This window comes from Phalacrocorax carbo, chromosome 6 (assembly GCF_963921805.1).
Source record: "Phalacrocorax carbo chromosome 6, bPhaCar2.1, whole genome shotgun sequence".
In the NCBI taxonomy this organism is placed as follows: domain Eukaryota; kingdom Metazoa; phylum Chordata; class Aves; order Suliformes; family Phalacrocoracidae; genus Phalacrocorax; species Phalacrocorax carbo.
In genome coordinates, this window is record NC_087518.1 from 39,863,606 (window position 1) to 39,877,919 (window position 14,314).

Consider the following 14,314-nt stretch of genomic DNA (forward strand, 5'->3'; position numbering starts at 1 on the left):
AGATATGAAATGATGGGCAAGTTATTAAATGGCACTGGCTAATGTTTACAGAATGGGTAGAATGTGCTATTCTGTACTTGTCTGATGTAACAATACATAACACATCAATATTTAGGGATCAGAATAAAAGATTTCTATATGGATGACAGTGCATCTCCAGTATTGGACTGAAGAATGTATTTTAAACTTCATTTCAACTTCACTGAAAGAGGCAGATGTGCCTTTAATTACTTAACCACAGCAAGCACACTGATGAACCAAGGGTCTGTCTTCCCCCTCAGTTAAATTTATTAGAACTTAGAGAGGAAATCAGCTTCAATTTTCCTATCATTGGTAGCGGTGGGATTATTTTTGGTAAGCCCCTAACTTGACTTCCAGAGAACCATGGTTCACACCTGGCACAGTGCCTGACTGCCCATGCCTCGGGATTGCCTTATACGTCTAGACTCTGCACACATGGACCAGAGCCCCAGAGCACCCAGCTGGCCTAAAAATGGGTGGGTATTTCTACTTTTGAGCATAATTTTTGGGTGAGGCTTCCAGAGTGGCTGGGGAGATCTGCATACCCTGAACCCCTCAGAAGGTACCCCAGATGGGGCTCCAGAAAGCTGTGATAATCCAATTCAGCAGTGTTGCAGCCCAGGTTTATAAAAGTGAGGCAAAACTTCTGAGTTTAAAAAGACTTTGCAGGCATTATAATGCTGTTTCATGAGTTGTCTTTGCCAGGTTTATACCAATGAATAACCCATACAACGCCATACTGTTCTAAAAAAAAGTCACTATAGTATTTTTAAAATTTAGACTCTCTGCTCCATCCTGTGCATAGACATGTTATGCAGTTCTTCGAGTAAATCAGGCAGGGAAAATGTAGTTCAGTCAAGGACATGTTCTTGTGTTTTAACATCTCTCTTTTTCCTAATTCCCATCCTCTTCTCATGTTCTCTCTAATCTTTTTCCTACTCTTAGGCCTTTCACTTTCAGGAAGGGCTAATTTAGCTCAGTAACACTCTTGTACAGTAAGGGAGAGGAAGAATTAAAAAGCCAGTTATAAAGATGGAGTTATATACAATCAATATGTAATTACTATACTTAAGATGTACTTAAAGACAATGGGCAGCACCTTCATTGATGTGTGTTGTGGTTTAGCCGGCAACTCAGCCCCACACAGCCACTCGCTCCCTCCCCACCAGTGGGATAGGGGAGAGGATCAGAAGGGTAAAGTTCATGGGTTGAGATAAGAACAGTTTAATAAATAAAATAAAACAATAACAACAACAAAAATGCAATGGAAAGGAAAACAATGAGAGGGGCACAAAACCCGGGGCAGGCGGGAAGGGGGAACGAACCCCAAAACAAACTACACGTGATGCAGCCGCTCACCACCTGCTGACCCGACGCCACCAGTCACCAAGCCGCAACAACCTCGGTGTGCCAACTGCCCCCGTTAATGCACTGGCCATGGTGACACATGGTATGGAATAAACTTCCCATTGGACAGTCAGGGTCAGCTGTGTGGCCCTGCCACTCCTGGCCTCTTGCCCACATGGCAGAGCATGGGAAGCTGGAAAGGTCCCTGACTACTACAGGTGCTACTGTGAAGAGAATTAACTATTTCTCAGCCAAAATCAGCACATTCTCCACCCCTTATTCCACACCATTTACGCCATGCCCAGGTCCCACACCATCCAATACAACCTTTCCGACCACCACCCCTCCCCTTCCCATCCTTTGACATAATACACAGACATCATTCCCTTAGTTTATGGACCTTCCCTGTAAAATGTCCATAAAATGTCCATTGAGTTCACCCAGTCCATGACTCCAGGCTCTGTCGTATCAGTCTTTCAGGGCAGGAGAGATGGAGTGTGTGGTGTTGGGTTGCTGCATACCAAGCCAGTCTTTGTTCTATCACTGCTGCACTTTGCTTGTTTCATCAAAGTTCATCTTCCATGGATTGGGAAGTTTGTACTGTGATATCATTGATATGGCATATAGCAATCACAGAAGAAATGACATACAGTATTATATAGCAATTAACAGCATGCCATTCAGTTCATTGGCTGTTTTCACCCCAAATCAAATCCCCTTGAGGCACATATTGGACTCCTCCATCCTCCCACATCACCCACCAAGTGCACCCAGGTCCCTGAGCAAAAGCAATCCCATGAATGGGTTTGCCTTTGCCTGAGGCAGGAAGAACCCAGACTGTCTTCCCCAGCATATTTTTTACATGTACTACAGGGACTCTGTCCCCTTCCAAAGTACATAAGGGTTCTGACTGGGCAGGGCCAGCTCGATTGACAGATCCCCTAGTGTTGACTAACCAGGTGCCTTTTGCTAAATATGTATCGCAGTGTTTAAATGTTCCGCCACACCATTGCTTTCAGTGTACTTTTTAACAGTCCATTGTACCTTTTGATTTTTCCAGAGGCTGGTGCGTGATAGGGGATGTGATACACCCACTCAATACTGTGCTCTTTGGCCCAGGTGTCTATGAGGCTACTTCGGAAATGAGTCCCGTTGTCTGACTCAGCTCTCTCTGGGGTGCCATGTCACCACAGGACTTGTTTCTCAAGACCCAGGATAGTGTTCCGGGCATTGGCGTGGGGGACAGGATATGTTTCCAGCCAGCCAGTCGTTGTTTCTACCATTGTAAGCACATGGTGCTTGCCTTGGCGGGTTTGTGGGAGTGCCATATAGTCAATTTGCCAGGCCTCCCCATATTTATATTTCAGCCGTCGTCCCTCATACCACAGAGGCTTTACCTGCTTTGCTTGCTTGATTGCAGCGCGCATTTCACATTCATGGATATCCTGCATAATAGCGTCCATGGTCAAGTCCACCCCTTGATCACAAGCCCACCTGTATGTTGCATCTCTCCCTTGATGGCCTGAGGTGTCATGGGCCCACCAAGCTAGAAGTAATTCACCCTTATGTTGCCAGTCCAGATCCACCTCAGCCACTTCAGTCTTAGCAGCCTGATCCACCTGCTGGTTGTTCTGATGTTCTTTAGTCGCCTGACTCTTGGGGATGTGAGCATCCACATGCCGTACCTTTACAACCAGGTTCTCTACCCAGGCAGCAATATCTTACCACAATGTGGCAGCCCAGAGGGTTTGCCTCTACGCTGCCAGTTGCTTTGCTTCCACTGCTGTAACTACCCCCACAGGGCATTTGCCACCATCCAGGAGTCAGTATAGAGACAGAGCACTGGCCACTTTTCCCGTTCAGCGATGTCTAAGACCAGCTGCATGGCCTTTACCTCTGCAAACCGGCTCGATTCACCTTCTCCTTCAGCAGTTTCTGCTACTTGTCGTGTAGGACTCCATACAGCAGCCTTCCGTCTCCGGTGCTTTCCCACAAGGCAACGGGACCCATCAGTGAACAGGGCGTATTGCTTCTCAGTTTCTGGCAGTTTGGCATACAGTGGGGCTTCTTCAGCATGTGTCACCTTCTCCTCTGGTGATATTCCAAAGTCTTTGCCTTCTGGCCAGACCATGATCACTTCCAAGATTCCTGGGCTACTGGGGTTTCCTACTCGAGCCCGCTGGGTGATCAGTGCAACCCATTTACTCCACGTAGCATCAGTTGCATGGTGTGTAGAGGGGACGTTTCCTTTGAACATCCAGCCCAGCACTGGATGTCGGGGTGACAGGAGCAGCTGTGCCTCAGTACCAACCACTTCTGAAGCAGCTCGAACCCCTTCCTATGCTGCCAATATCTCCTTTTCAGTTGGAGTAAAGCGGGCTTTGGACCCTCTGTATCCCCAACTCCAAAACCCTAGGGGTCAACCTCGAGTCTCCCTGGCGCTTTCTGCCAGAGGCTCCAGGTAGGGCCGTTCTCCCCGGCTGTGGTGTAGAGCACATTCTTTACATCTTGTCCTGCCCAGACTGGCCCAAGGGCTGTTCAAGGGCCTGTTGTTGTTCAGGGCCCCATTTGAAATCATTCTTCTTCTGGGTGACTTGATAGAGAGTGCTTACAGTCAGACTGTAATTTGGAATATGCATTCTCCAAAAACCCACAACGCCCAAGAAAGCTTGTGTTTCCTTTTTGCTAGTTGGTGGAGACGTGGCTGCTATTTTGTTGATCACATCCATTGGGATCTGACGACGTCCATCTTGCCATTTTATTCGTAAGAACTGGATCTCTTCTGCCAGTCCCTTATCTTTATTTTGTTTTATGGCAAAACTGGCTTTCAGAAGGATTTGGACTATTTTCTTCCCTTTCTTAAAAACTTCTTCTGCTGTAATGCCCCACACAATGATGTCGTGATTGTATTGTAGGTGTTCTGGAGCTTCTCCCTGTTCCAGTGAAGTCTGAATCAGTCCATGGCAAATGGTAGGGCTGTGTTTCCATCCCTGAGGCAGTCGATTCCAGGTGTACTGGACGCCCCTCCATGTGAAAGCAAACTATGGCCTGCACTCTGCTGCCAGAGGGATAGAGAAAAATGCATTAGCGATATCAGTTGTGGCATACCACTTGGCTGCCTTTGACTCCAGTTCATATTGAAGTTCTAGCATGTCTGGCACAGCAGCCCTCAACGGTGGAGTGACTTCATTCAGGCCACGATAGTCTATTGTTAGCCTCCACTTTCTGTTAGACTTCTGCACTGGCCATATGGGACTGTTAAAGGGTGAGTGGGTCTTACTGATGACTCCTTGGCTCCTCACTTGGTGAATGAGCTCATGGATGGGGATCAGAGAGTCTCGGTTGGTGTGATATTGCCACCAGTGCACTGTTGTGGTGGCGATCGGCACCTGTTGTTCTTTGACCTTCAGCAGCCCTGCAACAGAAGGGTCCTTCGAGAGGCCAGGCAAGGTAGACAGCTGTTTAATATCCTCTGCCTCCAAGGCAGCTACACCAAAAGCCCACCTGTACCCTTTTGGGTCCTTGAAATACCCTCTCCTAAGACAGTCTATGCCAAGGATGCACGGAGCCTCTGGGCCAGTCACAATGGGGTGCTTTTGCCACTCATTCCCAGTGTGGTTCACTTCAGCCTCCAATACAGTTAGCTCCTGGGATCCCCCTGTCACTCCAGCAACACTGATGGGCTCTGCCCCTGCATAGTTTGATGGCATTAGGGTGCACTGTGCACCGGTGTCCACTAAAGCTTTATACTCCTGTGGGTTGGATGTGCCAGGCCATTGGATCCACACAGTCCAGTAAACCCGGTTGTCCCTTTCCTCCACCTGGCTGGAGGCAGGACCCCTCTAGTCCTGATCATGGCAGTCACAACTTACTTCCTGTAAATGTGAATCAAGAGTCTCTCTATTAAGCTCAGAAATAAAATCAGCACTTCTACTCCTCTGTTTGGGGACCTGCTTACTGGAAACTGGAGCAGCAGCTTTCCTGGAATAACCTCCCTGAATGATTGTTCTTCCTTGCAGCTCACACACCCGTGCCTCTAGGGTCGAGGTAGGCTTGCCATCCCACTTCCTCATGTCCTCTCCATGGTCATGCAGGTAGAACCATAGGGTGGCCATGGTGTGTATCCTCACCTTTGAGCAAAAGGACACTTATTCCTCACAGCTGAGACACTACTCCATACAGGTGGGGAGTAGGACATATCTTCCTTGAGTTGCGGGACCCCTCGGGATAGTTTCTCCACAGCAAAAGCAAGGGAGGAAGAGATATTTGCTTTGTAATCCCAGAGTCTATCAATCACCTCTACCACTGTTGGTGCCTCATCCTCTCTCCAGGACATTACTGCCAATGAGTTTGCATATGAGGATGGTGTACTCCGTACAAATTTCCACCACATGGGCCATGTGTACTGGGCTTCTTCTGGATCTTTGGATGACCGTTGATTGTCCAGGTCACCATAAATTGCCTCAAGCACAGCTAATTCCCTTAGATACTGGATGCCTTTCTCCATAGTTGTCCATTTTCCTGGGCGATATGTAACATCTTCTTTGAAGGGATACCTTTCCTTCACTCCGGACAGGAGTTGCCTCCAGAGGGCCCTTCCTGGCCTCTTGCCCACATGGCAGAGCATGGGAAGCTGGAAAGGTCCCTGACTACTCAGCCAAAACCAGCACACTGTGTTATTTCTTCTTACAGCAAAGTTACTCCACCACTGGCAAATAAATCCCAGAATCCCATGGTATAATGATTGCGATTTTTCTTTCATGACTGTCACAAAAATACCCTAAAAAGCTATTAAAAGTTTTGACCAAACCACAGATAGCAAAGAAATTCTACATCCAAGACTAGTAACTTGTTCTTCTTGGAAATATCAAGAGATATCAAAGGCTGTTACTCACCACTAGAGTGTTTGTCACAGGACAGGGAATTAGAGATGGAGCAGTGGCTTAAGGACTGAGCATTTTTCTTTGATCTGTTCCAATTCACCCCCATCTCTTATTTCAGTTTCTTGTTCATTTTTAATTTAAATGCGTGCTTGACAGAAGTGTTAAAAATGTCATAGAAATAAATTGTCGCTGATACATTTTTAAATTTATGTTTTCTTTAGAAGAACTGTTGGCAGGCTTTGAGATGTTCTAACACTTGTCTCTCTCTTGAAATCAATCAGCGATCACCGTGAAAAGTTGGGACCTTCAACATGATTAAGAATTAGCCCATCTCTGCTCTCACTGGGGAAAAACATTCACATTGACTATGGGGGCAGAGGTAGGATAACAATGAAGACTTGTGAAAACCTGAACACTTGAGAATGTTATATGGCATTTCCATGCAAGAAGCATCCATCCTTCTCCTGGTGCTGGTGGGGTTTTGTCCCAGCAAAGGAGTGCAAGGTCAGCATAGAGCGGGTCTGTGGCTGCTGCTCAGGACCGGAGCTCTGCTCAGCCTGCAGCTGCAACTCAGGAGAAAGGTCTGTCCTTCCCAGTATTTCTATACTTCCTGATCTAATTTTCTTCTTTGAATTTGCTCACTCACTTTCTGGACAAAACTTGTAACAATGACAAAATCCTGCAGTGACTTTAAATCTAGATGGAATACCAGTGGGATTTTTTATAGCGAAATTTAAGTGCTGGAAGGATAAGTCAGATTTTGTGTACCTGTGTTATCCAAAAGGCACAAGAACTTCATAGGTCAGGTTTGGGTGACAGTAGGAATAGCAAAGCTCAGGCTACCCCTTGAGTCAGAAGACATGCCCACCTTGGCAATGAGGAATGGGGATAGATGTCAGGAGTGAGCATCTCTTCCCTGGGGGAAATCCGGCTGGCTGCTGCTCCCCTGTCACTCTGGGCTATGCTGCCGACAGTACTGGCACAGCAGTGGGGCATGCTCTGATGATTAATGATCCAAAATCACTTCTTGCCACTCCTCTGCTGACATTACTTCACTCACTGATCACTAATCTTCCATGATACTGCAAAAGCTTGCAAATTTCAAAGCAAATTTGATATTAAAAAAAAAAAAGAGTGAGAAGGAAACAGATACAAAAGCAGAGCACAGGAAAGATGATATTTATGCTATGATGGATGAAATGAAGCTCCCATTTTCATTGCAAATGGTTGGACATATGGACTATAATTGGGGAACTTTTAAGCAGAGATTTCAGCTATATCTCACCACAGCAGTTAGTATAGCTGAAATGCCTGACAAATGAAAAATAGCATTGCTTCTCACAACTGCAAGGTCACCAGCAATTGATAGTTTGAATATATTTACATATACTTTTCTCCTTCTCAGTGAAGAAAACGTGTCAATACAGAGGTGATTTTTGCAAAGACTTGACATGTGCTGCTCCTGGAGAAGGATGAGCCACAGGCAGAGATGTCTTCAGCAGCAGGGCAAGGCAACGGGGAGGAATTCTGATGTTTTTGTCACAGACAACGGCAGAGCAAACCCTGGCCACAAAAACCTGGGCAAAGCCAAAAATCCAAAGGCAGAAGTAAAAGGCCCATCACTACAACCCTGGCAGGGCCACCACCAGGGAAGACAGGCTGCGAGGCTGCCCGAGGCTGAGTTGTGGGGGCCTGGACAGCAGCTGAGCTGGGACTCTCCTTGCAGCTTAATTTGAATAGTACCAAACGCTCCCCATCCCTGGGCTCTGTACATCTCTGTTTATCTTACTGCTGTTGGGCCCTGCCCCACATACAGTCTGGGTGGGGAAAAGGGCAGAAAAAAAGGTGGATTATGCCCTTATTATCTAAGGACTTGAGGTAGGAGTTGAGAACCCATAGCTCAGTCTCCTGTAACTCCAACAGCTGCTGAACAGGAGAAGAGGTGTGATGCTCCTGCTATCCCTTCTAGACCTTATGAGGAAATAAAGAGAAAATGTGACATCTGGCCCTAGGTAGGACATTATTTCACAGGCTTAAAATGTGTGCATGTATTCAGACTATGAAATCGTAAAGAGTATGTGCATGCTTGTTCATGCAGCAATAGCTCCATGGGTGTCCAGGGGGGATGCGCTTTTGCTGACAGGTATGTAGCCCACCATATAGGCAGTATCTCGTTGTTGACATCTGCGTATTTTAACTTAACTAACATAAATATGAGACGGGTCCATGTCAGAAACAAAGCAAGCTTGTCAGATCTTGGCAAATGTCCTAAAATCTGGCTCTGAACACATACACAGGGGAATGGTCTATCTGCAGTTTGTGTGAGTCTTGTAGGCAGGGCTCTTGTGAAATGTGGTCTCGGGTATACACTGTCGTGGAGCTATCTCCTGAAGTGCACCCTCCCAGCACCTTCCCCCGCAGACAGCTATTCCATAAAAAAACTCTCAAATCTGCAGGCCCAGATATGAGATTCTTCTTGTTTGCATGGGATCACAGATGTGATACCTCCCTAGGGTGTAAAAAGATACAGGATTTTAGAATCATGTATCATGAATGATATAGCATTTTGAAAGGTGGCTTGAATAAGAATTTTGAAAGTATTAGTATGCCTAAACTCACAAAGTACCATGGGAAACTGCTGCTATGGCCTCTGTCCAAACACTTTTTAGCCCAAATCATAATGAAATGTAAAAGAAAGGAAATGAGAAAATCTGAGGAGTGCAATTTGCCTGTTGCTTTGTAGCTCATATCTACAAATTGCTTAGCAAAATTTTGTTAGTTACACTGGGAATGTGAGTGTGCATGTATTTTTGTTGGTTATTATTATTTCTAGCAGAAGACAGCCCTGCCACATGCAGAACCTGCAAGTCCCAAATGATCTTTGTTAGTAGATCAAACCCCAGCACTATGAGGAGCATATTAACACCACAATTTTCAGGTACAGCTCTAATAACACCGAAAGACAGTGAAGTGCACAGGACTATAAAGTGCTGCTACTAATGCCCTGATAAACTGCTTCCCAAATTGTTTTATGGAATATTCATCACTCTGTGGAAATAGTGCAGCTTTCAGAATATTATCATCCACCTTTTATTTTTGACCTTCTCCAGGCAGGGTGGTTTGTTTACACCGCAGTGTCTAGATCTCAAGGCACCCCTATTGACCATAGACCAGCTGACCAGTTTCTGCAACAGAGTGTCTCCAGGATATAGTGCACCTGAGTTTTAATGCCTGCAGCCTAATCAAAGAACAACAGTTAAATGGCACCATTAGATATTTGGACAGAGCTGCACAGACAAGTGTACAGATGGCACACCAAAAATAAAGTAAAAGAAAGAAGTGGAGCAGAGGTGGTAAAACAGGTTGTATTAGATGCTGTAGCGGGAAGCTGCTAAAGTTGGATTTCTCCCCGTGTTCCCCCTCTAGAGAAAGGGAGAGGCTCCTTCCTCTTTCCTTCCCCCTAACAGACCTGCCCTTCAGCTGTGCAGCCCCTTGGCTGCCTCACCTGCACCATGCCCTGCCACGCTCACCCAGCTGATGTCAACTTTCACAGGTGAGGCTTAGCCCAAGGTGCTTGCCCATTCCTGCTGTCCCTGCCGGGAGCAGCGGGTGCTACCTCCCTGTCCCATCCCTGTCCGCGCTCTGTGGCAACATCCTGGTGGCAGTGGTACAGGCAGGAAAGGGATCCTCCTTCCACCCCTCCGTGGCTGCCAGCTGCTCTCTCATTTCAAAATTTTTCTCCGGGCAGGGTTTTCTGTGGATGCATATTTCCTTTCCAGCTAACAAGGCCCACACAGTGCCACGAGATGTCCTCGAGCTGTCACACCTTTCTCAACACCACAGATTGGTGTCCTCACAGTTTTCATACACCCACCACCAGCCCATGCACTGTGCCTGTCCATAAGGCTCCATGTGGGACCTTTGACACATGCCGTGATGCATTGTACATCTTATTTTCTTTCCCTTGAATTTATTCGCTTTAAAAGTTCATATTCCTGGCAACTCTTTCAGCTTCTGCAGATTTGTGCTGTTGGTGAGTTTAGTGCTAGCAGTAGAGACCCCCCGAACTCTGCTTGTGCCTGAGACCCAATGGGCAGGGGCTAGGAAGGCTTCCCACACACCTCTGCATGACGGAGCTGCCGCATGCCTGCGATTCATCTTCCACGGCTCTCTGGTACAGGGGCTGGCAATTGGGCTGGTAATGCCAAACGCTGTGGGGGAGGTGTGTTTAATCTGGGCAAAGCTGGGGAAGATGAAGCCACCAAATGAATTTTCATCTGCAATCAAGATCAAGACCTGAACCCACCTCTTCAGAGACAAGGGGCAACTGTCCACAATCAGTGTGGTATCCAGCCTCTATTGCTTGGTATTTGGTGTTGTTCAACAGTCCACCAATTACTTGTTGCTAAATTGATGTAGATTATTTACATTCCGTATCTGCAATCCAAATGTAGTGGCCTGCTACTGTGCAGTTTTCCATACTTATACCCATCAACATAAATTCTCACAGAACTGGCAGAAAGGACTGATTGATAGCTGCCCATCAAAGACATTGCCCATAACTTGTCTGTTGTAGCAAATAGCTCATCCTGGAGTTCTTCTCTAGAGGTCTTCATTACAGATGAAAGGATTTTGTTCTTACTAGGTTATGTTTATGCGTCTATGGGAATAGCTCTCTAAAGTCATGAAAAGTCAGAACCGAAATAATTCCCCGCCTTAAATAAACTTTGTGCAAAATTTGATCATTCCTCTCTGAAATGTTGGCATGCCACTGTTGAAAACGTCAGTACTCATAATATGGTTATCAAATACAGTTGTCAGTTGAGGGGGGCGTGGGGGTGGCTTTTCTGTGCAACACTAGCTGCTGGTTGAAATACAATGGTCTACGATTCTGTTTTTTTGTTAAACAGCAACTGAAAAGCAGTGCCTTTCTGACAATCAGAGAGTTTTTTCTTGAGCTGATTGGTCATCTGATGGGCTTTCCTGTTCAACAGGATCAGGTAGCTGTTTCCAGAGTTGTAAAATAGCACAGCAGTATGTAAAACACAATGAGTATTTTTGGCAGGGTGTGTAATATTTCAGATATTATGAACCATCAGAGATACTTTTATAGATAGTATCTGCATGTCTGGAGTGACAGCTGGAGGATGGATGCTCCAAACAGCTGGGGCTTTACCTTCTCATTCTCACTGATTTATTCCAGTGTCTCTCGGCATGGCATTGAGGGCACTTTCCTTGACTCGTTGAACAAAAATCTGCCTTGACGAAAAACCTCATATGAAAGGAAAGCTGGTACAATATTAGTGGATTTGATCTCATATAAGCATTTGGAAACCCAAGAAATATTAATATAGAAGCACTTTGAATTGTCTGGTTTGTTTTCTCTGGATGCAGAAGCAAAAAATTTAAATATAAAATATTTGAGTTCACTGAGGAATAGTAAATCTACATGCTAGACGAAACTTCCCTTTCTTCACAAAAGCTGTATGTAGAGAATTTCATGTTTTACACATCACTAGATGACACCTGTTGAAGTCGTTTAGAAGGATGTGGCGTTAGGCAATATACATTGTAATTTATTTATACATATTTCCCTTGGTGCTAAGCTTCATAAGAGCCTTTACATAAAGGCTTGATCGTAACTTAGGTAAAAAAGCAAAGGGATGGCTTTGGAGGACATTGCTGGCCCCCCAGAGCAGGGAGGGGACTCCCCAGTGCAACCACTGCTCACCTGGGCAGCTGAGAGATCAATCATGGAACTGTGCGGTGGCAGCAGAGGGGATAGCCAAGGTCGAGATGAAATGGATTCGAGATGGTTTTACAGAAAATGTACACCAACAAGGAAGATGAAAAGGTGTGAGCACAGTGTGCATTAGGGCGTGGACATCCGAAGAACTCCAGGGTCCTGGAGCAGTGGAGAGTCACGGTGCAGGGCACAGTGACCTTCTCAGCACAATGTAAGGCACTGGAAATGCTAAACAGACCTTAATGCCCCAGCTGGGCATAGCTCCCTTGTGATCAGTAAGCTTGTAACTCAGTTCTGCACTGTTTCAGCTGCTCATTATCCCAGCTGATCAGATCGTAACACAGTCGATTTGAATGCTTGTCCAGTCCATGCCATTATATAAATTATTTTCCAATATTATCCCAGACAGAAATACAGCGGCGTATAAGGAAACGTGGATGCTTTGTATGAGAGGGTCATGATAGATAAAAATGGTAATGGGTACTGTAATGCCATAATCAAAGTGTAATTGTCTCATTAATTAAGAGCAATATTCGGTTATGTATTGGGTCCTAGAGTGATTATGACTCAAATGCTTACTAAAACGTGTGGATTTATCTTCTGGCTTGCAGTTTTCAGCCAGGCAAAGCATTTGGTGGAGGTCAAACAGTTCAATTGCTGCTTTAAAATGTAGTTGAACTTTAGGCATGAATAATCATTGATCTGCTGCTTGGCTCGCCAGCCCTCGGATGCCGCTGTGGCACGGAGGAGTCGTCACAGTGCCTCTAATTGCTGCCAGCCAGTGAAGGGAAACCTTCTTGCCCCGTGGCTGCATCCTGGCACCCAGTTGCCAAAAAGCTGGGCCAGGGATGAAGAACTTAGGCATTTCGGGGGGTTCAGGACCACTTGCCATTCATGCATCCACCTTTCACAGACAGTTATATCTTCACATTTAAGTGCAAATACTTAAAATGTCGTCCCCGTCCCCGCCAATTTTCTGACACTGATCATGCTAATTTTCAAAAGTTCCCTGCCAAATATGAACTGCTGGTAACACTGGCTGTTCTGGGGTAATTAGGTCAAGATTCAAGCAATTTGCTGTAGGGTCTGAACTCAGATCATCCTTCATACATCTCTGTGCTAGATCTGTCTTTAAATTAGATTATAATGAGCTTGGCAGCACTATTAATAATACAGCAAATCATGGGAGAGTATGGTTTTATTTCATTGGTATAATGTGCACAATCATGCTGCTTTCACTCATGCAAAGTAGGTGACTGACACAAGTTTCTGCCTTTTTTAATCATAAAAACCAAATAGTAGGATACGTGAGTTTCTAAAAATTAAAAATACTTGAGAGCTTTTACAGTAATAAACCAGGTTTAACGCAGGAAGTTTAATAAATTATTTAGAGATGGCATTACTTAGTTTAAATATCATTAGGTCCTACCTCTGGAGGTTATTTTATTTAAATTTTGTACTTTCTGGGTTTAATAAATGAGCATTTGCCTCAGTTCAGATAGGGTGAGGTGGGCCGGGGGACCCGGCCTGCAATGGGAGGGGCAGCCGGTGCGGGGGGGCACCTCCATTTCCCTGGTGCGTGCCCGGGGCGGCTGGGTGGCCTCCCCTGCCCGCGCAGGCCAGCCGCCCGTCCCCGGCGGCGCGTCAGGCCTCTCCGCTCCCAGGCCAGAGGAAGGCAATGTATGCCTGCGCCCGAACGAGCGGCTGTGGCGTCGCAGGCCCAGCCAGGTCAGGGTCACCGGGATACAGAAGGGATGGAGATCGGGGCTCTGCGCCTTCGCTATGCTGCCAGCCCTGCCGGGAGAAGTCCAGCCAGGTGGGGCTGGAACCTCACCTGTGCCCTAGCCACACAGGTGTAGCATTGCCCTTACTCATTTTCCCCATGGTTCACCTCACACCAGGCAGAAAATTGATTCTGATTTACATCATCTGTGTTTCTGGAGCTGGGTGAAGCATTTGTTTTAATGAGGGGCATCAGCAGTTTTGGGAGGACATGTGCCAGGCTATGGAAAGCTACCAGGGACCTTCCTCAGGGCTCCTAATTAGATTTCTTTAAAATTTTGATTAATGACTTTGGCATAGAAAGAGGGACTACACTGAGGAAATTTGCTGACAATGCAAAGTTGAGAGATATTGTAAATACAGGAGGGGGCTGGACTATTGCACAGAATTAACAAGATGACCTCAAGAATTGGAGTAACGTAATTGGGATGAAGCTTAGCAGTACAAAATGCAGGAACATACACCTGGGGTCTGACCGCAGGCACCAGAGCTGCAAGAAGCAGGAGGAGAAGGGAGGGAGCACACCAGCCCCGCG